This window comes from Hetaerina americana, unplaced genomic scaffold, assembly GCF_022747635.1.
Source record: "Hetaerina americana unplaced genomic scaffold, ioHetAmer1.1.p SCAF_11, whole genome shotgun sequence".
In the NCBI taxonomy this organism is placed as follows: Eukaryota; Metazoa; Arthropoda; class Insecta; order Odonata; family Calopterygidae; genus Hetaerina; species Hetaerina americana.
The window spans coordinates 11,240,829-11,266,459 of record NW_027286181.1 but is presented as its reverse complement, the minus strand read 5'-3'; the positions used below and the strand labels follow the sequence as shown (position 1 = coordinate 11,266,459).

The 25,631-nt window shown below is 39.5% G+C and overlaps 1 protein-coding gene and 1 non-coding gene across 2 annotated transcripts in view; both read right to left on the bottom strand.

The window, feature by feature from the left end:
• The window catches only part of mtd (TLD domain-containing protein mustard), a 902,673-nt gene that overhangs the window by 726,617 nt on the left and 150,425 nt on the right, over positions 1-25,631 (bottom strand). The gene's annotated exons all lie outside the window — the stretch shown is intronic.
• TRNAI-UAU (transfer RNA isoleucine (anticodon UAU)) lies at positions 7,947-8,036 on the bottom strand. The gene is given in 2 exon segments: positions 7,947-7,982; positions 7,999-8,036. It is a non-coding gene; the product is annotated as a tRNA-Ile (tRNA).

Sequence of the window (25,631 nt, the reverse complement as noted above, 5' to 3'; positions counted from 1 at the left end):
CTTCGAGATTGTTTACTAGCTTCTCCCTGGAGGAAGGCGTCCTTATACATATTAGATAAGTGGGGATGGATAGATTCAACAAGGGCTCTTCGCCGCTAATGGAAGGGCTTTTTTTATTTAATGGGGATCTTCGCGTTATCGATTATGACGTGGCGGCAGCCGATTGGGTCATGCATAAAACAAGAGACAAGGGTAGTTGTTTCCTCAATGCAATGGTGACACATCTTCACGCCAAAGAATGGATCGTTTTCGGACTGGAACTATAATGAAAGAAAGTAAAATAACTCTAGGGGACCATCAAAGAGAATATACAGGTATAGTTCCCTCAATGTAATTTTAGAGGGTGACCGTGCTCATGATAAAACCGTGTAACAATCTGTTTGTATATTATTATGAAGAACATCTTCTATAATCTTCACCGCATAAAAAATAAATTTTCGGGCAAACACAAATGTAAAAAATATATTTTGACACAATGTGGACGAATATAAACCTCCCAAGTTCTCTCAGCAGGGAAAAACTTTCGTAGTGGGCATTCGGACTCGCCACTTTCATATGAGCAGGCAAGACCGTTTCACCAATACCATCATTTTTGAATCTTCAAATATAGCAATTATTCGGTTTTTTTCTCGAGATATCAACATTTAAATTAAATCTAACGACTATATATTCGACTTAACTCCTTAATCGTCAAACATTTCGCATGTCAGTTATAAAATTAATTTCTATGGCCAGCTATAATTATCACTAAAACCGGAAAGTGTTGAAAATAGTAAGTGGATTGACCAGAAGAAATGTATGTGTCATCGGCAAAATTGGGAGATAATTTCTCTTGTTTATGGCATTTTCTTTCGTTTCGTTTTTATATTGAGTAGTTTCCTTGTGCATTAGGTAAGTGGGTATTGTTATAATATTGAAAATAGATCTACTTCATAGGAGCAATTCGTAAATTACATATTTTTCTTGTCATTTTTCTATTTTCATGCATTAAATTTCATGTAAAACTGCGTTGTTAATCATCCTTATTCAATTCAATATGACGGAGTTTCAGAAAGTTCTTTTAGTTATACAAGGCCTGTCCCACAAGTATTTGGACTAAGTCGATTAAAAAAATGTATTGCTATAGTTAACACATTCACTCCAAAGTCTTCGAAGTAGCAACCTTGTGCGTCCACAAACTGCTGCCAGCGGGTTTTCCACGCCTCAAACGCCATCTAGGGTTTGCGAGGGCAGCGCCTGGAATGCTGCTAAGCTCTCTCGTCACGTAACGGTTGTGACTGTTCCCCCGAGCCGTGGTCACGCTTTTTTCAGCACGGATTTGAGGCGGTAGAAGAGGAAGAAGTCTGGTGGGGCATTGTCTAAAAAAATTGGATCCTCACTCGAGAAGCTATTGGCAGATCGGCGTGCGAGTTTCCTTTTGTTCGTCCGAGAGCACTCGCTGAATCAACTTCGCACACAATCTTCTCATACCCATGCTTTCGCTCATAATTCGATGCATATGACTTTTAGGAATGCCACGCTCATTAGAAACCATTTGAACACTAAATCTGCGTTCCCTGTCCAACCAAGCCTCCGAAGTCTCTAGCAAGATTTTCACTCTGCATTTTTTAGGTCGAAGCGTGTCCTGAACGTTCTTCGTCTTCAACGTCGTCTGTAACCACCTGAATCAATTTGCACCCCTCAAAAACACCCGATCTACTCATGGCGTTATCGACATGGAGCATGTCATGAGTCTCTTTCCTGGTTTTGCCCAGTTTCACGCAAAATTTGATGGCGATGCGCTGTTCTAATATCCGGTGCATGATAGAGCGTAACGAGGTCAAGTATTAAAGGTTTCACAGACGAACGATCCGCACTTCGCATAGGCTGGGAGCCAACTGTCACCGATTTCCAGGATTTCCTTAAACTGACCATCCTCGAACCCAGCCAGAGAAACCGCCACCCAGCTATTCGGGAAAAAATAAGACATGCTAATTTTAGAACAGACCGCAAATAACATAATTAGCAAAAAAAAGCCATCTAAGAATCCTTCTTGGATGACTTTTACCATGTCTAGGACTTTCAGGTCTTCGCCGCTACGTTGGTTTGTAATATTTTTATTATACTAGAGATGACTTGAGGCAAATTCAAAATGATGATGTTTTATTATAATTAACACACTAATGGACTAGAGGTAAGAAACAAGTGATACCATAACCAAGCAATGCAAGGACAACAAGGAATCATTTTTACGCGGTTTTACTGGTTGGGCGAACATAAATTTGTTAAAATTCCATTTCCACTTCAGAAAAAACATGCTCCAGGTGAGGCTCGAACTCACAACCCCAGCATAGCTCGGACACTGTCATATAAGTACCATGCGCTAATCAATTGTGCCACTGGAGCCTTATGCTACCAGAGCAAAACAAACCAGGCAATTTTTATTTACGTAAAGTATACCGCTGAAAAGTTAGTAAAAAAAAGAAAAGTATAATGCTAATATTATTACTAGCATGATTGCTAACACACTACACATGGAAAAAGCTTTCCAATAGCGATCTGTGATGATCCTCGTCTTTCAATAAATGTTTCCTAGTAGTGAATGAACCTGAAAAAATATTCAAAATATATTTAAAATAATATTTAACTATAAAAATATAATATTTTTGTCAGTATTTTATCCGATAAATTAAAAAAAATCAATTTTAAATCAGTATTCTTTATTGCAATTCTACTATTATAATAAATTATCGACAGAAAAATACGAGGGTCATCCGGAAAGTAGTACCTGTTCGTGAAATAAAGACAAAAGTAAATATTAACAAACATAAAAAATTTTATTTGAAAGAGGATACTTTAAACTACTTCTCAACATAATCTCCAAGCAAATTAAGGCATTTGTCATAACGTGTGACAAGTTTCTGTATTCCTGCTGCATAGTCCTTCGCCGCCAGCTCATTGAGATACGCGAGGGACCCATCTTGCACAAATTTTTGCATAATGCAGATGGTGTTTAACAATTTCATGAACAATTGTTCGAGAAACATTGGGAAAATGCTCACAGATGTCATCAATTGTGACGCGCCGATCGTTCCTCACGAATTCGTCAACTGAGCTCACCAGTTGGTCTGTAATGACAGACGGTCTCTCCGAACGCTCATCGTCGTGTGTGTTCCCCCTCCCCATGTTGAAGTTGCGACACCACCGCCGAACAGACGACTCGTCCATTACATTGTCTCCATACACCTCCTTTAATTGGCGATGAATATCACATGGGCGAACGTTTCTTGCATTGAGGAATTTAATCACTGCCCTCACTTCACAACTGGCGGCGTTCTCAATTTTTTTAAACATTGTAAACAATCACAGAAACAACACAGGCAATGCTAGCGTCACGCAACTTGGCTCAGAGAAGGCAGACAAGCCACTGAAGCTATCTGACCTCGTCCAGCGGCTACTCGCGTCGTCAGCACTTCATGCGGCACGAACGGGTACTACTTTCCGGATGACCCTCGTAGCACCCTAGTTTCTTAACATATCCTTTCTGAGGGTCTACTTACTCTTATATATATTTCGATTCCATAGCCCATCCGTGAGCCGTCAAATGATAAATTTTTACTTGCCTCATATGCATAACACATTATATAAATGTATCGTAAATTACAAACGACGTCCACTCTTACTTAATACAATTACTCCGAATGCGCACTTCTATTCCTCATGTATATTTTTCTGCAACTTCTTTTTCTTTACGTCCAATGGAAATAACAATTTTCTAACATTAAATTTAAGAACAAATAAAAAAATATTTGCGAATCAACAACGAAGTTCATTATATAACCAATTAATTGCAAAGTAATTTTTAAAAGTTGGAATAGCCCTCAGGAGCATTTTGTTGTCTTCGAGTACATCTAAATATGGCATCGCTAGATGAAAAGAACTTTACAACAAAATGGAAAAGAGAAAAAATGAAATTTAAAAAGCTAGATTTCCTTTTACACCGAATATTAGTTTTCCCACTATTTACTTCGATTATTATGAGACATTATAATTTAAATTTCTAGCATTCTAATGAACTAAAAAAATTTAATGTTACGAATTTAGATTATCAGAGGGGATAAAATATTCGAGCAGATACATTGATATAAAGGCAATGATAGAAGATAAAGGGAAACAACATACGCAATTAGTAACGTCCCGAAATGAATCCATGCCAATTGCATTCAAGTCGTTTAAGTGCGCCTTTTTACACTAACATGAGAATGATGAATTGCGAAGGCATAGCCGCTTACATCTGCTACATCGATCGTATGAAACATTATCAATTTATCTTGGATGTTAATCTTAGCATTAACGCTGATTGATGAATAGATTCAAGGGTGTGATAGAGAGCAAGAGATCAAGATCATGAGATTGACTGGAGACGTCGTAGGATTTCTCCCAACATGATGTGTCACATTGGAAGGCTATAACCTGAGATCTGTAGAATGATTGCCATCATTTTTAGGAAAGACTTAAGATTCAAATGGTATGATTAAATGGCCCGGGGACAAGAATTTGATCATTCACCAAGAGCTACTTTATGGAATTAGATTACATATCTCTTAAAGTCTCGATTCACCAATGTTGAAAGTATTTAAACTAGTTGTAAGGCAAATAAATCATAATAGCTAAACCCATGCACCAACCAATGTGAAAATATATAGCCAAACCATAACTTTACGACGGCATAGCAATATTATGCAAGAAGAGTCCTAGATGTAGGCAAATGTTTCACTGTGAATTTGCATTTTCTTTTGTCTGAATTGTCTCATAATATAAGATGATACGAATGTGCACTTATGTAGATAAGTATACAGGTAAAATGTTGAAATAAGGGTGACTCATACGATATTAAACCCGGAGACCCGTTATTCTTCACAAAGCTCAGGTAAATAAATATGTATATATAATATAAAAATATTATATATAAACATATTTTATATATATATATATATATATATATATATATATATATATATATATATATATATATATATATATATATATATATATATATATATATATATATTATATATATATATATACAGGGTTCGTCCGGAAAATAAGTGTACTGATTTTTTCCCGCCGCTCCAGGCGCGCCCAGCACCGCTCTGACCGGCTGCGATTGGAGGGGGGTATGTTGGCAAGCGACGCTGAAAAAGGCAGTCGGCTCTGAGCTGTGGTGTAGTGAGGAGCTCTGTTAACGCGAACCTCCACGCTCGACCCACGTCACGGAACGCGATGCCGAAGTTTTTGGAGCAGCGTTATTCCATCAAATTTGCGGTAAAGCTTGGGAAATCGTCTACCGAAACTGTCGGTATGATTAACCAGGCTTACGGGGAGTCAGCTATGTCCAGAAACATGATCTTTCGGCGGCACAAGATGTTCGTGGAGGGCAGAGAAGAGGTCGACGACGAACCACGGCCTGGACGCCCATCAACGACACTCACCGACGAAAATGTGCGAAAAGTTCGCGATGTACTGAACTCTGTCGTCGTCTTAGTGTTCGGATGATAGCAGAGCAGTGTAATGTGCCAAAAACAATAGTGCACGAGATTATTAGGGAGCAATTACAGATGCGAAAAATTTGTGCAAAGTTGGTGCCGAAAGTGCTCAGTGATGATCAAAGACTCAATCGTTTGGAAATCGCGACACAAGTTGCGGATCACTGCAAAAATGATCCACATTTTTTAGAGAACGTTGTTTCGGGTGACGAGACGTGGATCTTTGAGTACGACCCGGATTCGAAGAGACAAAGTGCGGAGTGGCACACCCCATCATCACCCCGTCAAAAGAAAGCTCGCATGAGCAAATCTCGGAACAAGGCGATGCTCATTGTCTTTTTTGACAAAAGGGGAGTCGTCCACTACGAATTTGTACCTGAACGACAAACTGTAAATGCTACATTTTATGTCCAAGTGCTCGACAGGCTTCGAAAACGAGTCGCCCGCGTCCGGCCAGCAATCAAAAACATCTGGCGGCTGCATCACGACAATGCGCCGTCTCACACCGCGCTTGTCGTGTCGGACTTCTTGGCCAAGCACGGCGTGGCAACGCTGCCGCACCAGCCCTACAGCCCGGACTTGGCACCACCGGACTTCTTTCTGTTCCCGAAGATAAAGAGGAGTTTGAAAGGAACGCGATACGGGACTTTGGACGCCGTCAAAGAGGCCGTGACGACGTGTCTTCGAGAGGTTCCCGATGATGCCTTCGCGGGAGCGTTCCAGGAATGGGAACGCCGCTGGAACAAGGGTATCGACTCACAAGGGTCCTATTTTGAGGAATATTAGCTTAAGATATGTAAAAGTGTAATACATTTTTTTTCCTGAGCTCAGTACACTTATTTTCCGGACGAACCCTGTATATATTATATATATATATATATATATATATATATATATATATATATATATATATATATATATATATATATATATATATATATATTACATATTTATATATATATTGAAGGAAAGTCTCATGGATGTGAATAATATTATTAAAAGGAGAAAACTCAATGTTAGAAAATCACTTGTTCACTGGTGGTATGCATATTAAAGAAGGCATTTTGTTATTATTTACAGATTTTATGGGTTTTGTAAATTTCGAAGATTAGTAGAACAAATTAGCGAATTTCCTCTCCAAAAATGCGCATATTATATTTGAGATTAGAGACTTCTATTACGTTTCGGAAATTTCGTCACTGACACCGGTTCATCCGGGAATGATATTAAAATAGATGGGACATAATTAAGAATCTCAGAACAGATAACATATTTTGGTGTTAGACTAACACCAGCCATTAATGACGTAATCACAAGATCAGAAGGGCATACATGTCAGCCTTAAAGGAGCTACGGTCATTACGCGCGCTGTTGGAAAATGTAATGAAAAAGTAAGGGAAAGCTGTAACTTTACTTTAGTCAGTCGGCGCTTGGAATACGTGGAAAGAATCGGTAACCCTAGAGAGATAACTTGAATTGAAGTAATTAAAAATTTTCAGGGCAAATTCGACAGATTTGTGAAAAATTGCAACGAGAAGAGAGTAAGAATCACGGTTATGCTGGAGGAATTAGACTGAGGGTTCCTTAATTTAGGAAGACTTAGAATATTAGAAAGGTGCATGATACTTGAGTTATCTTGCAGAACCGAAGGAAATATTATGACATTATATTTCATTTGTAGGTTCTAAAACCGGATTAAATAAGAGAGATACACGTAGGCACCATCACGGACTGTTACGAGCATTTGTCCTTCCCACTCACGAGACTCAATCATAATACAATCTAATCCAAGAGCCTCAATTTATTAATTGAAAGACCAAAATGCAATGATTATGACAAATACCTTAACTATTATACACACAGATACATACATAGATGAAAATGTGTATATAAAGAAAAAAACACTCATACGCACGGATGAACTAATACACGTAATTGTGTTAGTATTACCACTGCCCTACCCCCCTCCACCACATGCTTTTGCGGCAGCCTGTGGGCATAGATGCAGATGAATATCTGCTGTTCTATACAGGAAAAAGTTAACTCGCTAATGGGAAACCGAAATTACTCTCGGGCAAATAAATCCCCCTTTCCAATGACGACCTTTTCCCCTCCAGGGTTGAGAAAGTTTTTTTCTACTAAAAGAGAAGCAGATGTAAAATTTTATGACCCATTAATAAATCTCCCTCATTAATGCCAAATTATCCCAGATGTGTCTATGCTATTATTTCCTTACTGCACGGGATGTGAAAGGTTAATGCTTTAATAGGCTGCTCTCGTGAATAAACAACTTATAGATTAACCATAAAACGCAAGCATAATAGGGATTCCTTTCAACACAATGAAAATTAAATATTTAAAGATGTCTGGATCAGTTTGGAAGAATCTTTTAAAATGCCATTTTCACATAGGTAAAAAACTTGCTCCAGGTGAGGCTCGAACTCACAACCCCGGCATAGCTCGGACACTGTCGTATAAGTACCGTGCGCTAACCAATTGCGCCACTGGAGCCTCGTGTGCCTAGTGCCAAAAAAACCAGGTTTTTTTTATTTACGTGAAATATACCACTTTATTATGCTTTATTCGATCTCATCGACTCACTTATTGATGCAAATACGGAAATGCATTTAAAAGAAATAATAATTTTTGTGTTGCCAATTGCTTAGCAAGTATTACTGCTAAGTTTAATGTACTGAGCGCGTGCTTTCCTATGGAGATCTGCTAAAATGCTGTACTTTCAAGAAATGTATTCTGGAACTGGCATATCCTGAAATATTTTTAAATTATCTAAGATATGTTTTAGTAGTATTTCGTTTAGAAATTTAAAGTGAACAAAATTAAACTACCATTCCTTTATACTCTCTTAGCATTATGAAAAATTATCAACATGAACCTAACACAGTAGTTGATTAAAGTATCCTTTCTAAGGGCCTGCATTTTGACTCCATCACCGAGCAGTGAGGGAGCCCTCAAATAATACAGTTTTACTTTCCTCGTATGCATGCACGCGTTAGATATATGTTGTGTACGAATGTAAAAAATCTGCAATACAATTTAAGGGAGTTAAGCCGCAACAAATTATACTGTAGGAATGTATAACACAGAGCTAGCAGCAGTCGACATCCAGATCAAAACATTTGATGAAAATGTTAAGTCCTATCACGGCAATCCTTTGATGTAACACAATGCCTTCAGGAGATGTTGGAAGGCGAAATCTCTCCCAACGTCCGATTAACTTCAAAACAACACCCCGCCTTCCAGTTTTTTTCACTCGAAAGCGTCCCTTATTCCCATAAAACAGACGTGTTTATCACACCGATTCCAAGCCACTCCCTTTTCCCGAACAAAGATCGCGACTCTGGAGAAAATGCTTCCTCGTTTCGTGACCACTGAAAGCAGTCTTCGAACAGCTTTCGTCATAGATACAACAGCTAACTCCCCATGAGTAAAATAAATATAAAAGTCCAGAAATAGAAAAGGGCTAGGAAAACGAACAGGTGCTCTATGTATCCTCAGGGGTTACGTGTCACTATCACGATTTTAAATCACAAGCCCGCATTTTCCCACCCGATTAAGTAAACTGATTTGAGGTAACAAATTGCCAAAGGCATCTATGCAATACAAACCCATTATCTGGGACTTCTTTAAATAGAATATGATGGAGGTAAAGTAGACATTTTCTTTAAATCACAAACGATCCATTACCCAGAATTTCCAGCGAAATTTACTCATTTGCATAAGTGGTAAAATGCAGAACATTCTCATTCAATCGCAAAGCTCCAAGGTGAGCCAGGAAAATATATGTTCACTCTTCTTTCTTAGAAAATCTTTTGAATGTCGTTCATTCATTCTCTGGTAATGGAAAGTGAAGGAAAATACCACCATTCGAGGCGCAACTTGCATGGAAACAAAAATGCGGTAAGGAGGTTTATTTTCACCGGTAAGAGAAACACTTATCTGGATTCAGCGATTGACAGCCACGACATTTCATACCTATTTGCTACAAGGGCTGAGCAGCTAATGATGATTCAGGCACCGTAACTTCCCTTTTATACGAAACAAGCCCCCGTTAGGAGATCATATTTTTCCCATCGCCAGAGTCGGTTAAAATAGGTTCCGCTGTCATACACTTCAGATGGGTATGTGAACTCCTTGCGTACTTCTACCGCTCTCGATCACGAATCGCCTTTTACGGGGCATAGATATATCCGGCGGGAGTCCACCCCCCCCCCCATTCCCGGGACTATCACAGAGCACCCCTTCCCCGTTTTGACGTCCACTGCGGCTATTACGCCCCTTGCACTTTCCGGGACGTGCGCTGACGCCGGCGGCTCTCTTGCCTTGCCTCCCTCTCTCTCCAATGACGCGGCTTTCGACCGCTTGCTTTCCGCCCACTCACGGCTCTCGCTGCCGGCGACCTCAGAGCGGTCATTTGCCGCCCGCAGTGACTCCGTCGTGAGAGGGTGTTGGGGATGGAGGGGGGGGGGGTCGATGAAGGAGGAGGGGTGGCGGCAGAAAAAGGAATAATGTAAAGATTGCGCGATTGGTTCTCAATACGTCCCTAACGAGTCCATGGACGCAGAGCGGAGCAAGAGAAGTACGAGGATGGAGGCAAACCCCAGGGATGCCAATGCCTCGCGTTTTCTTTTTTATTTTTTAAACTTTTTTAATACTTTTTCTTTCACTCGCGACGAATGCGATGATGATGATGCCGCGCGAGCGATATTTCTCTCGTCGAACGAACTATTAAGGGATGAAGGAATGTCTCCCTCGGTGACTTTTATCTGATTGCAGCTTTAACGAGGTCTTTTGCGAGCCGCAACGCCCTTCCTCCCTTTTTTTTACCTTACCTCCCTCGGTCCTAAAAGTGATTTCCATTCTCTAAAGGGTTACTTCGGGAATTTGAGCGAACAATGAGGCACAATCTGGGACGTGGTTCTTGTCTAAAAGGAAGATGAATCACAGGGATTCATCCGTCATCAGCTTTCGAGTTGTGAGGACATCGAACAATAAACACTGGAGTGGTAACTGCCGTGCAGATACCGATGATGGCGCTCATCTCCTGCACTTCCAAACAAGCAATTTCGAATTATCTTGCTGATCATTCGGGAAATAAAGGAATAATTTCCGTATTTAATCTCTAATGATTCTGTAAATCAGTAGCGAAACTTAATGGCAATGAATAATATTATTCGCAATGTGATATTATGGTATTTTCTGCAACTGATTTAAAGCGAGTCTTATCAATAAAATTCGTGCCCTCCCGGGAATTATTTTCACCTTGTAATTTACGAGCTGATGCGATTGGGATGCTGCAATCATAAGTAGATGAGTGAGCTAATTTTATAAACACACGTAACATTGTGCAGAACTAGCGTACGTAATTTATTTGTAGCGGAACGATTTTATAGCATGTTAAAAATACTGGGAAAGCAAGCAAAATAAAAAGCCACATTTTAAATATGAAGACATTATATTATTATAAACTGTGACGAAAAGCAGTGATGTGACGCAATGTCTGCGTTGATGAGTAGGAAAGCTGCACTAATTTCTAAATGATACCAAATCACGATTTTTTTGTACTCTTATTTCACAATTATTTTGATGACATTTGAAATAAATCCAATGATTACGTAGCGGTTGTACAATTATGAGAGGAAAAAACTCACCCAATTTCATGGTCAAATATAAGAGCTGCCATTGGGAAGAAAATGTTACAACAATCGCGATAGGGCGAGAGATTTCAACGCGAGTGTAATTAAGGTGCTTAAGAAAAATTAAAACGATTGCATTGTGATCGAGCCAGACGGAAAGATTTCGTTCTGAGAGGCAGATAAAAAAAAACATTCAAGTCTTTTCAGAGACCTGTTCTCTCTCTCTCTTCTCATGTCAAAAAACATCACGTGATGATGCAATGAAAGTTGGACTGTGGCAGGTAATCGCTATTGTGAAGTGCCTGATATTTGTTTGAAAATCTTGCCTCTCAATAGGGGGGGCTCTCATTGTTCGGGGAGAACCTTGGTCACCCCCACCTCCGCCGCCACCGTCCCGACAAAAGTTTAAAACGGGAGGGAGAGCATTTGGCTCGCAGCCCGAAATATATAAGCCACGGTCATCCTTTGGACGGTCTGATAAAATTCCAAGTGCATGTAAACACATCAATGTGACTTGACCTCGGGAAAGGGAAGGGCGAGTACTCCAATGCACAGGTCCGGATCCCCTCTGATTGGAACTGCCCAGCGGAGATCGCTATTCGCCTCCGCAAACCCGGCCGCGGCCAAGCATGGTACTTCGTAATGGGGGGAAGGGCGTGACGAAGATGACCCAGGGGACTTTCCGTCAGAGGTATTCACCCAGCCGATAACACACCGTGGACCGTTGTCCCAGAAAATGGGAATGTTACGAGGGAAACAGGTTTCTATGAAATAGGGGAAGCAACCAGGAAGAATGGATAAGGTTTTTATTGAGACACATCTTCATGGCAACTTGAAATTTTTCCGTTATACCAAATGAACTCTGCGACTCATTTGTGTAAGTGGATTCACTTTCCCAATGTTCCAATCAATCCCCTTGGTATTACGTATTATTAGTACTAGTATATTATGAGTATAATGTCGTACTCATTGGAAATCAAAGTCGTCATTTACTTGTGAAAATGTGCGTTATGTGTTCGGGATACGTTGGAGCCAATGCCTGGTCTTACAAAAATAGATCAAAATTTCATCTACTCACGAAAACATTTCAGTAAAAGCATACCAAATATTAAAAGAAATCCAGTTGGGAAACTATGGAGATTCAGAAGAAAGGGCAAGAAGTAATCGGGCAGTTTTGAATTTACCGTTATGTCGGCAATTGTGCCTCACAAATTTTAATGATAGATTTCATCGTTTTCACCATTTTACATATTAAGGTATGTGAATTCCATGTGGAAATGAATTCATCTACATTGCATATACAGAAAGATTTCCTCTTTTAGGAATTTGCATAAAAAATACATATCATGAATCATAACATTTTTTGGGAAGTTATATTTTTCGATAACTAAGGAAATAATGTCCCGTAGGAAAGTAATACTATTTTTAATCGAGAAAATTAAATGCTTTTCATTTCGCGCCTGTGCCCAGTCAACGGAAATTACACGCCGCACAACAAATAAAGGATATTTGCACAAATTAACTCAAATATCTTTTCCTAGTAGAACATTCGCAAGTTAATCTAGTAAACCATCCGTTGAATGCATTTTGCTACTGAATACAGGTATTTCTTCACGAAAATCTTCATAAATTCACGCACGCATAGAAAACCTACTTTATATATTAAAAGCTCTCATTTATTTTTCGCCAAGTTTTAAATCCCCGAGGCAACCTCTAGTCCTCAATTGAGTGCTGATACTGTACGTTTAACTCACAAAAGTGACCAACATATTTTTCCCTCCTGGAATTCCAGGACGGCAATCTTTGAACGTCTTTCAACTGCCAAGCCGGATTAAATGGGTAAAATTAAAATCAAGGCAAATCAAGCATATTAATTTAAATAGCGACCGAATCACGAAATTATAAAGTTGTTCAATTTTATTATTTAAACCCTAGCGGGAAGGAGAATCAACGCAATAGTCCAATGAGCAATGAAATCTAGTAAATCTAGATTATCCTACGGCACGCCGACGGAGCCATTCGCCCGCTTAACGCTCTTATTTTTTGTTCCTAACTATGTAATCAAAAATGTGCATATAGAATACATTAAACAGGAATGGTCAAGCGAAGAAGCGTCTAATAAATGGATCAAAGCGGGGAAGATGGGTGCAAGGGAGAGGGATACCGAAGGAACGCGACGGGTTCGGACAAAAGCGGTGACATCATTCAGTGGAAGCGTTGGAGATGAGACAGATAACGGAAGGCCCGATAGCGAGAGTGTGAGTGGAGCCACAGTCAAGAGGACGGGCGAGTGCGTCGAGTGCTTCCAGATAAGGCAGAATGAAATGGGGAGCCGAGAGAGAGCGAGAGAAACAGCCTGAGGGGGTAAAAATAAGGGTTAAAAATATCGAGAGTGGTGCTGGAACATATCTCCGCACGATCACCAGAGTAAAACTAACAAAAGGGCTGTTCGTCGTGGAGTCCGCACCACCCCGACAACAGTTACAACGCTACAAAATGCTAAAAATTATCATCAAGTTCTAAAAAGAGAGCTAGTTCAGCCCAAAAATGTCAATAAACACATGAAAAAAAGGTTTTTAAAGATACACCAAGAAAGTTAAGAGGTGATAAACAGCTGCATTTTAAGTATTAGTGGGGGTGGGGGTATTTAACGTGAATGGATTACTTGAAACCTTAGCTGCATATGCGTCAGTTCTAATTATCTGTTTTGGCACTTTTACTGACTATTCGGTACACATGCTCGTTAAACATTTATGGCGTTGGGTGTCAAACTTTCGAAAGTCCCATAAAATTAACAACTGAGTTTTAACAGTTGGAGTCCTTTTACTTGAAAGACCATTTTCGTGTTAATGGTATTAGGAGGATAGTGGAAGTAGCATTCGAAAAATCACCTGACTTCCAGTTGCGACAAGCGGAATGAGAAAAATCAATCGAGAGCCGAAGAGTAAGTGATGTTAGTGAAAGTGTGAAAGGAGAGCTTGTTGAATTCGGTGACAGTGCACGTGCAAAAGGTATGCTTGGGAGTATGAAAGTTGGAATGAAGAAGTGACAGACTTTAAGAGCGCTGAGAAAGATATGATTGCACCGGAGGAGGAAATTCGGAAGACGCAATATTCATACTAAAATGAAGAAATGCAAAGAGATCTGAAGAAAGGTCGGATTTAGAATAAGAAAGGAATATGTGGCGTAGGAGGTATAATGGTTTTTAAGGAAATACAGTCATGGAAACGGATAAAAACAAAAAAACAAGAGGAAGATAAGCAAGCAAAGAAATAACAGAGGCAATTTATTGTTGGATGAATGCACAAAAAATTAATAACGGTGATGTGGAGAGTGAAAGTAAAATAAATTAGCCCGTCGCAACGACAGGAGGGAAGATACAATAAGTGAAGTTTGAAATTAGTGAAAGTGTGGTGGCATTAGCCGTGAGAAATTTGGGGAAAGTATATGTATATGTATATTGAGTATATGATCGTATAGTCACAGAAATGTTGAAGTACGTATACATGTTACTCATAACACGCTATGGCCAATTGTTTCATTTACTCTCGCAAATTTTAGTTGCGCCAAATGATAATATCAATATAATTCCACTCCACAGTTATAAACTTCCAATATAAATTATAATAATTTTGGAGCTTAAGGCAGTCCCAAAGGTCTCAAATCTGTATGAAGGCTGCCTTCGGCGAATTGAAGTAGAATCAGAATGACGAATGAAATGACCTACGACTACGCACTGCACCACAAGCCTACGCAATGGCGTTTGGCGTGGGATGTCAGAACAGCGGCCTTTTATCTTTAAATATTCACTCATGTATAAATTTAAATACTTATTTCACAAACACACACACTCTTACACTCACTTGAATGAAAGAACGCAACAATCACCTCTTTGTACAAAGAGTAAGAAAGTAAGGTGGAATATGAGTGTTATTTAGCAAGAAGTCATCCGAATATACCAGAACAAATGTTAAGTAACAAGCTAATTGAAAGGAGGCATTATCCAAGAGTGCAACGTGATTTAATACCTGTCAAGGGATATTCAGATAACCTGTGTGCTCGTCGAAAAGCACTCGCAAAATGCGTGAAAGTTCATGGTAAAATTAACTGTGATTTTTTTTTCATTTAAAGAAGGCATGATAAAGGGCAAATGGAGGAAGGTCGTGGAAGACGTCGAGGGAGTATATAGCGAATAAGCAGTTATTGAATGCCATAAAATACGATGCGTGACAGCAGTGTAGGATTGAATGTGGCCTCAATTGGCTGTTTTGAAATTTAGCATACTGTGAAACAAGGATGCGTTATGCCACATTAACGGTACAATGTGTGTGAGAAATTGTGAGTGAGGTATATATGGATAAGGTAAGGTACAAGTTCGTTTAATGTTTGGAGATGCAAATTAACCCATTTCTCCCTAACGACGACGATTCAGTATCGCTGGCCGAGAGCCAAACAGACCTTAAGGCAACCCTAGATAGCTCCAGTGAAATAAAAGAGAAAATTTATTTGGAGGATAGCATGTAACAAACAAAATTAGATGTGTTTGGCAAAGAGAGCAAGAGTTTTGATCAAACAATTAGTTTTAGACAGCGAAGTAATTAACGAGAGAATCATTTCGTGTATCTCAACAAATGTTTGCGAAATTTGTTAGCGCAGACGAAAAGATCATACAACGTCCAAATGTAGGCAGAAAGATTTCAGGTGGTACAGTGGATTTTTTATGCCGAAGTTATTGCTTGTCCAAGACAGGAAAAGTGACAGTATCATTGTTTACTCCTTCCAATAATTATTGCATGGAAGAAAAACTCGGGTATACTAAAATAAGCTTTTCTGGGACTTACCGTTCGTTTTTCATAGGAAAAAATAGGAGAAATATCTTGAGGAATGAGCGTGTGAAAGAATCATGATTGGAAACACCTTTAATAAATATAAGTATAACACTTTCATTTAATCCTTTTTTTTATTCATTTGCTGTCAAAACACCCCGGCGGTAACCCACTAAGAAAAAGAAGTGAAGTCAAATTGGATGTTTGATCATCTCGTCTTACGGAATAAAGCAGAAGGAAAAAATTAAATAAAGGTATTAGTTCCCAACCTCACCGATAAAAGGGGGCTCGAAGTGGTGCGGTGGCTAACGTACAGGCTTCCCACCGAGAGGGCCCGGGTTCAAATACTGGAGACAAATATTATTCAGTGGCATCCCGATCCCTACTAGAGGTGTTTTACGGAGGGCACATTGAGTGAGCGCGACGTCCGTCAGATGGGACGTTAAACTGCGGACCCCTTGGCGCCTTTCGACAACAGTAGGCTAATATTGACGCTGGGTTTCCCTCCACCCTTCATCCTTTCCCATCCCTCCCTAATGGAGCAAATGACCTTAGCTGTCGGTCGCCTCCCCTAAATACTACTACTACTACTCACCGACAATAGAGGTATAATCGAAGATTTACAGGGTTCGTCCGGAAAATAAGTGTACTGAGCTCAGGAAAAAAAATTTATTACACTTTTACATATCTTAAGCTAATATTCCTCAAAATAGGACCCTTGTGAGTCGATACACTTGTTCCAGCGGCGTTCCCATTCCTGGAACGCTCCCGCGAAGGCATCACCGGGAACCTCTCGAAGACTCGTCGTCGACCTCTTCTCTGCCCTCCACGAACATCTTGTGCCACCGAAAGATCATGTTTCTGGACATGGCTGACTCCCCGTAAGCCTGGTTAATCATACCGACAGTTTCGGTAGACGATTTCCCAAGCTTTACCGCAAATTTGATGGAATAACGCTGCTCCAAAAACTTCGGCATCGCGTTCCGTGACGTGGGTCGAAGCGTGGAGGTTCGCGTTAACAGAGCTCCTCACTCAGCTCAGAGCCGACTGCCTTTTTCAACATCGCTTGCCAACATACCCCCCTCCAATCGCAGCCCGTCAGAGCGGTGCTGGGCGCGCCTGGAGCGGCGCGCCCAGCCCAGGAGTCAGTACACTTATTTTCCGGACGAACCCTGTATGACTAGTTTGGATTTAAATGTCAAAATATATTTTGTATAATATTCACAAGTCACCGATGACAGAAACACACCGACGGGAGAATGAAGGAAAAAGAGACGAACGGGAAAGAATGAATTACTGACATTTTTAAGTGCGCGTCAAATCCAAAATAATTAGCTTCGTTTTTACATCAAGAATCCAACTGGGAATCGAAACGAGACCTTATGTCCTTCGAATCACGTCTTCCAAGGGAAATACCGAAAAACATCCAGTCCGGATATCAAATTCAGGCCTTCCGCACTTAAGGGCAGTTGTCGTCCTCAGCCGTTTAGGCCTGTGGGTGACCCAGATAATGAATGAAGGGAGCGTGGAAAACTGGACTCGGGCTAGATTTCTGGGGATACGCTCGCTGGAACGTCAAGGGCTGATACATTTTTGGACAACAGTTGCAGCCACTCGAAAAGAAAAAAAAATTATAAAAAAACTACGACAGGTCTGCATCCGTAGCCACAAAACTCGATCTTTCGCGGGTGACTTTGAACGGATCGTTATACAGGTTAGGCAAACAAACTGGTTTCTTTCAAGCTCTCCTTAATAAGCCGATTCCGTTTTGTTTCCGCCAATCCAGTCTGTTACATATCCTTCGAAAATATAAAAGAAATACTGGGACAGTAATTGGGAAATATCCACCTCAAGGCGAGCAAAGGAGAGTCACTCTTTTCCATCTTGATTTCCCTCCGTTGGGAAGCGTAGCCAGGAAATGAACTTCAAAAACGAAAGAAAATAAAAGACTCCGTGAAATTAAATTGAAAAATGAATATTTACGATACAAAATAGCGCAGTCATACTTGAAACCTGACCTATGCAAGCCACTTAGAACATTTTATACTCTCGTTATCATGATGCTTTGTAACGTCTTTAAGAATGTCCTAAATTGGATAATCAAAAACTCAATACTGTTGTGTAAGAAAATCAAAGCGTTCGGAGACCTGTTCTTCGAATTCACTGACTTACCTAGGGCTAATTATGTATCGTAAGGGTTCATTACATAACTATTACAGGGTTAATTAAATAACTTCGGCAAGTGTTCATTTGCTGGTAACGAAATGTTGCTAGTCCGTTAACGCCACACAATCTTCAACATCTGTTGGGATCATAATTCCCTGATAATATGCAAATTAATCCACAAAAGGGTTTTACAATAATGACAACTTACTATAAACATATCACATATTCCCAGATTTAATTATTTACCTTATTTTCAAATTAAATAAATCACAGATTAGCTTCCTTAAAAGCATCATTGTGAGGAACCAACCAAGTATACGAAATTTCTGCCAATCGCGAAAACAGAACAATTTTTCTAACTTTTCTGGTGACACTAAGTAAATATATTTATACCTACTAATACATTTATTATGTTTGCGGTTAGCCAAAACGAAATTAAATCACAATGAATTGTGAGAGAAAATATTCTGAAATTTATGGAGGATTGTTTTCGCTATGCATAACATACGAAGACAATCAACTAAGTCAACACAAGGAGCTAACGGATATTTGTATTCATCATTAGGATACATGTTTACTTACGAAAAACATTATTGTACTTTTCATTTATATGAAAGTCTGAATAATGTATTGATTATCATTATATATATACAATCGGTTACTCTCAGCAAACAACATAATTAATTTAATAATATCCAATTTATCTGTGGGGAATATAACCGGAGAAGTTGAAAATTAAAAGGAAGAGTCTCTGAGAATACTCAGCTGCCCGCTCTCCAAGAATAGTGGTACGAGGACAAAATATTTAGCGTTAAATTAAAGAGTTGAAGTACCTGAGACACCCACTGGAGAGCTTACAGGGCAGCAAGCACTTGTGGTGGATTCAATTTTTGGCGCGTACCAAGGATATTATCGTAAAATATTAATCCTGGATCTACCGGTACAATATGCTCATGTGTAGCCTGCGTAGGTTTGAATAATTTAACATTCTTTCCTCCATTGTCTGTGAAAGGCTGAAATTTATGTTTATAGCATTGGGGCACTAAATTACGAGATTAAAAGAGTGCTTAGCAGTTTCCACGTATTTATGAGACCAAGTTTTTTGTTTGTCAGTTCGGACATGTAACTAAGCATAAATAAAAAAATAAAACCGTCAGATTTTCTACTACTCATTTTAGCATTCTGTTCATATTTTCGTTTCTATTAGCATTTGGACTAAAACTCCAAAGGTGCTTTAGTCCAACTAAAGCCATTTATTGTTTCGGGTTTACTTAAAATCCCATGCCCGGTGAGTTTTCCAACAGACTGGTATAATATTCCAATGGTTTATTTCATCAAAAGAACCCCTAAAATGGAATTTAAACTTAAGTATTATCCATAAATATTATAAATGCCTACTAGATACAAATATTAGAGTTCGACTACTGTGACTACTCACGTTGCTAGTGTCTTCCTCCTTGAATTAAAAAAAAATGTGCACCTGAATTAAAAAAAAAGTAAATGTAGTATCCTTCACAAGCATCCCCTCCATATCTTCGCCTCCTCCCCTCCATATGGAAATTGGCTCGAATTCACAATACTTCAAGGAAAAAGAGCCTCCTATTCTTACGGCACTGCTTTAACCTGACAATCATTTTAAAATAGCCCTGCTTCTGCGAAGCCATCTATTCTAACAATGTAAATTGAATATTCGCGATTAAACTTGTAAAAATACAAGATTGCGTGTACCTAGGTGGAATAATTTCACGTGGTCATATAATCAATTCCTAATGCCACGTTCGAACTGATCTCGGGCGAAACCGCTTGACGCCCCTGACTCATGAACCGGGTGTACCCACGAGTCGGCCATGTCGCAGTCGGCAAAGATGGAGAAAAAGCAAGTAGCACGGGGAGAAATGGCGAGACGGGCGCCCATGGACATACGAACACAAGCGCAAAACGCACAACGATCAAAGGTACACGGAGGGCGGGAGCTTCGGGACTAATGACTTAACACGCGAGACGAAAGATGTGCCCGGGAGATAAACTATGGAAACCAAGGCACATGGAGGTGTGAGCGGTGAAGTGAATCTGGCATAAACAAGGACAACACTCTGCTCCCAAGAAATATGAAAGGAACCAATTTGAATACCAGGAGCGAGAGATGAAAAGAGAGAGAAGTCCATGTTTCAGCGGGAATGTGAGTGATAGTCAATACAATAAGATAAAGGTACCTCAGATAGGATCTCGGGCGGGGGGGGGGGGGGAGAAATCCCATAGATGGCATTTCATAGATAAAGGGACGCGCCTCGCAGCCTCCCGTAACCAAGAGAGAGAGCAAATGAGACTGGGAAGAGAGAGTTTGCTTGCGAGAGATGGGAATGCGAGATATTGGGAGTAATATAGACACGAAGGACGCTGTCATAATTAATAGCCTTTAGAGTTGCAGCCGCGTTAGAAGAAAGGCTAGCATTAACTCGGTCGAAAGGTGAGGAAAGACGCTAAATTACAGTCGAGTGTCGTACGGAAGAAGCGGTTTCATGCAACTGGTTTGTCGGTCCAGAGACCATAAGGAATGCTGCCGGTCGAACTCGCGGTCGACGTCACTCAACGGTGGTAATACCCGTTCCTCGTCGGAATCAAAAATAAATAAATAATAACAAAGGAGGGAATCGAAATTCGAGAAGGTCATGATCACCCACTCCTCCGACCCTGGGCGATTATCAAGGCTATCGATACATGATTTGGTGAAATATCGCTCGTGAGTCACGCATTAAAATTTATGAAGAAAGCTTCAGTTTTGACCTCCAAAACCTTAATTGGGAGCTCTGCCGTCACGTAACTTTCTTATTCAGCCATCCTGAATTCGTTTGGAATCTAAGTGGCACTTAGATTCACGCATGGGCTTCTTGATTAAATAGGCCACTATGGTATTTTCGGCAACGATTCGTAATAGTTCGATTCGAGCGCCGTCAATGATTTCGCATGTCGAAAGGAAGCTTTCTAAACTGATTGCCGGCAACGGGAAAGGAATGAAGATCAATGAATATTTCACCGCAGGTAATCTTTCCGCGAGTCCACAGGGTATCTAGTAAACTAGTAGTAGTATTTAGGGGAGGCGACCGACAGCTGCTCTAGAAACTGCCTGCTTAGAACAGGGTGAGTAAATCTCATATTTGCCGCTTTTAAAACCAAATTATGTCTTAAAACGTATTTTTACGCCATAGCCTCATGGAACTTGTTGGCAATCTACATTATGATGTGCCTGGAATATTTTAGATAATTTTGAATTTCCTTTTCGAGAGGATTCTTTTGAAACTGGCGAGTTTATTCGTCGGAGCGAATAAAACAACGGAAGATAGAAAAATGTCTAAGGGTTTTGATGCGTACTGAAATCTCACGATATATTCGTCAGAGAGAAAATGTTATTTCAGAAGATATTCATGAATAAAAATTTAGAATAAAATAGTCTGAAACAAGTATGATTTCATTTTTTACTGCTTTTTCGACAATATTTTTTTAGCCCATTTGAACAAGACTGTAGAAGATGAAAATGTGATGACGCTGGGGGGTCTAATGGTGTTTTTTTCCACTCTCGTTTCCCACATGACTACACAAAAAACTGAATCGCAAACGTACGGCTCGTCGTCCGGGTCGGATACAAAAAGGTATTTTATTTAACCTTTGCAAATTTTTACGCTTACTTTGTAGGAACAATTAAATTTTAAAAAATCAATGATTTACAATCGGGATCTAAATTTGCATCCTTTTGAGAAAAAAAGTAAGATGGACTTGTCAATGCAATCTCCAATATCACATGTGAATGAAGTAGTAGTAGTAGTATTTAGGGGAGGCGACCGACAGCTACATGTGAATGGATATTAAGATACGATATTAAAACACGTCTCAGCATACTTGGTGAACATTTTTATAGGTTTTGAGTTCTTGAGTGTTCATAGTCCAGTCATATACTTTGATCATACCCTATAAGTTACAAAGGTCGAAAGAAGTAAAAAGACGATTAAACCGTGAAAATTTAATATGGGAAAGATCAAGAGAATACATGTGGGAAAGAGCTAAAGGAAAACATGTGTACAGTACGTATTACGCTGGCGATATACCCTTTGCGGTGGTCTCCTATGATCTAAAGCCTTGCCTAGATACCATTCTGTGAGCTCAGTAGTACTTATCAAACCATTAACCCCGCGTCGTCCGAAAAATAAATGGAATACCCGCGGGAGTACGAGGTCAGACCCCGGTTTGCGAACGCGCAGATAGCACGCCGAATTAGAAAAAAAAATAAATGAGCATAAAAAAAATAAAATAAATTTAAAAAAATCCACGTGCGAAATAATTGTCGAAGGTCGCGAGCGAGAATCCAACAACGGCTCCCTCCCACGCCCCTCGACACTTGACCTCACTCCAATTCGGCACTCGAGCGGACGCGCACCACCGCAGACCCTCCCTCCTCCTCCGGGCACCCCGCCGCCCTGGTCACTTTTACTAACGAAGAGCGATTTTGAGAAATTAGTGCGAGAATTTCTTCAAGGTGGTCACCTCCTTTCGCATTATTTTTTTCGCGCGCGATTCCCCAAGGACTCGAGGATGGAAAAACAAGCGCAGCGCTCCGCGAGATTTTTCATCCCCCACCCCGCCCTCTCCCTTTCCGGACCCATCGCTCTCCCTCTCTCCGAAATAAAAGGAAACACGACACTTGTTTTTTAAGGACCTCATCGATCTTCGGCCGCATACAGGTAGAAGATGGTTTAAAAAACACAAAAAGAAAACAAAGGCGAATACTCTGGACTCCTCTGATTTCGAAGGGCCATTCGTCAAAACAAAAAGCATAAACGATGTCAAAAAATGGAGCCGCTGTCCAAAATTCCATTAATCCTGATAACAAATGTTAGCAGAGAGAGGTTAAAAGGGAGGACACAGTGAAAATTCTGAGGCAATTTAATTCCCGAGTTTATCTTTATTCCACTGCCGCAGTCCTCTTAGAGGGCAGTTTAATGTTTCTGTTTGCAGATTATGGGGTTCCATTCTCGATGCTGTTAGACATGAGAGATCTTTGTCCGAAGCTTCCAACATTTTCCCTGTATTTGCTAGGAGTTGAGACGGATTAATCTCCAACCTCAACCACATATTTAATGTGGGACAAACCATTTCGTATTTCATGGCAGTGCTGAATAATTGTTTTCTCTTTCCTAAATTGCGCCTGAATATTAACATTTTAAAGATATTCTTGGAAATTTTAATGCAGATATTTTATTCATTTCATTAGCGAACTATATTTTAAGCATTCATTATATATCTCTAATGAAACCTGGATTTAGAACAGCAACCTAATATATCATCTATTCGTTTAAGATTTTTTCTAAGCATAAACTGTTCACCATGAAAGTGACTCAAGAATCGAGGCGTTCTGACAAGATTGGGTTCGAAGATTCGGTTACCAATTTCGTTACCCAGTCTATTGATGTGCGTGGTGTGTGTGTAACGTATATATAGTATACATACACACACACACACACACACACATACACACACACACATATATACATATATATATATATATATATATATATATATATATATATATATATATATATATATATATATATATATATATATATATATATATATATATACATATACATGCAGAGGATTTCGTCGAAGGAACACGGAAGTGTTGAATAAAAACTAGGTCAGCAACAAACAATACAAGAACGTATAATAAATCGGGAGTTTTCTTCCGATGAAGACGGAGCTGAATTCCGTCGAAATTATTAAGAAATAACGTGTGAGTGTTCTTTTTATGTGTTCTTATATTGTTTATATACATATATATAAACAAATATATATATGTACATATATATATACATATATACGCACACAGCTGCTGCCAAGCAAAAATTTCCGATGTGTATGTTAAACACTATGTTAGCTTGTACTCAGTAAACATACTCGTGCGTCATTCACCATGTACATGGTGTAGCAATTGTATACAAGATCCCCAAAAAACTAACAGTCATCAAAATACAACAGTACTTTAACTTGAATCCTTGAGAGCCTTAAAGTCAACAAATTATTAAAACCGATAAAAACCATAAAATATTAGACCATGTTTTTACTATTTGAAAAAACATGCTAATCAATCATTATAGATAAATGACTGCCGAAACAAAGCATTTAATTTCATTTCTATATGACCCACTGAAAAATTAGATTCATCAAAATATTATTAATTTTTATTTCGAATTGCTATGAGACAAATGACGTGACCGATATTTTATTTCCTGGCAGCAGAAGATCAGGTATTACGTTTTAATATAATATTTTTCGTTGTTTTTCTTCATTTATGTTGATCAGAAAAATTCAACATCCGAAATTTTTACCATGCATCGTGAAACTTAAAAACTTCTTTTATCATTACGATACAATTACAAAAACTTTCATTTGCCTTAATTACTTATAAATTATGCTAATGTTGCGACAACATGATTATGAAATGCGTTTAGATATTATTAAAACTCCAAAGAGCCTAGTTAAATTAAAACATTAAACCTTTCCTCCGAAAGTCCTATGAAAAATTACAAGATTTCCATCAAACGGTAGATAAACAGGATAGTATTTTTGAACCTTTTGTGGGATTGAATCCAATGCATTGCATAACATCCATCGAAGGAGAGGAGTCCGTTGAAATACGTTTACAATGCGATGAAATTCCATGAATAAAAGGATTCGACAACCGATCCGACGTTTCTCAAAAGATTCGTTTGGAATGTGGGCCCTTTCCCATCGCCTCGAAACCACAACGGAATCCTGAAAACCCTTGTACGAGAGGAAAGGTCTTTTGCTCAGCTGCGCCAACCAAGTAGGGACCGCTGGGCTCGCTGGAACACGGGCGAGATGATCGAATTTCGGTCGACCGAGCTTGATTACCTGTTTCCGTGCATTAATGGTTTTTCATCGTCACTCCTTCTACTTCTCATCAACGGTACGTCGGAGGAGGTGAATTGAAAAAGTCTCCATCCCAGGCCCATTACCTGACGGAGATCCGAATTCTCCGGACCAGAAATCCTCAGTCACCAACTCTGGGATTGTGAGTGCTTTTTGACAGAGAGCCCCGACTGACCCCAAATGAATGTCCTAACGGCTTTGATGTACTTTCCTTTGATTCATAGAAAGATTACGAGAGGAATTGGGATAATGTAGCGATGGTAATAATTTCGGAGGAAGCGTGCAGTTACGTAACGGCAGAACGGTAAGTTTGGAAAACAAATAAGGAATAAGAATGGAAATCATGAGTCGAAATTGATTCTGGTACAATGCACGATTTCGAAATTGAATTTCCAAAGTTACCTTCATAAATAAACCAACCCCAATGTAGGTTTGATAGGATAGAGTAACTTACATCAAATACCAAGCACTACGAGTTTCAACCTAAGACAGCGGCATAGACCAGTTCTTATCTCAGT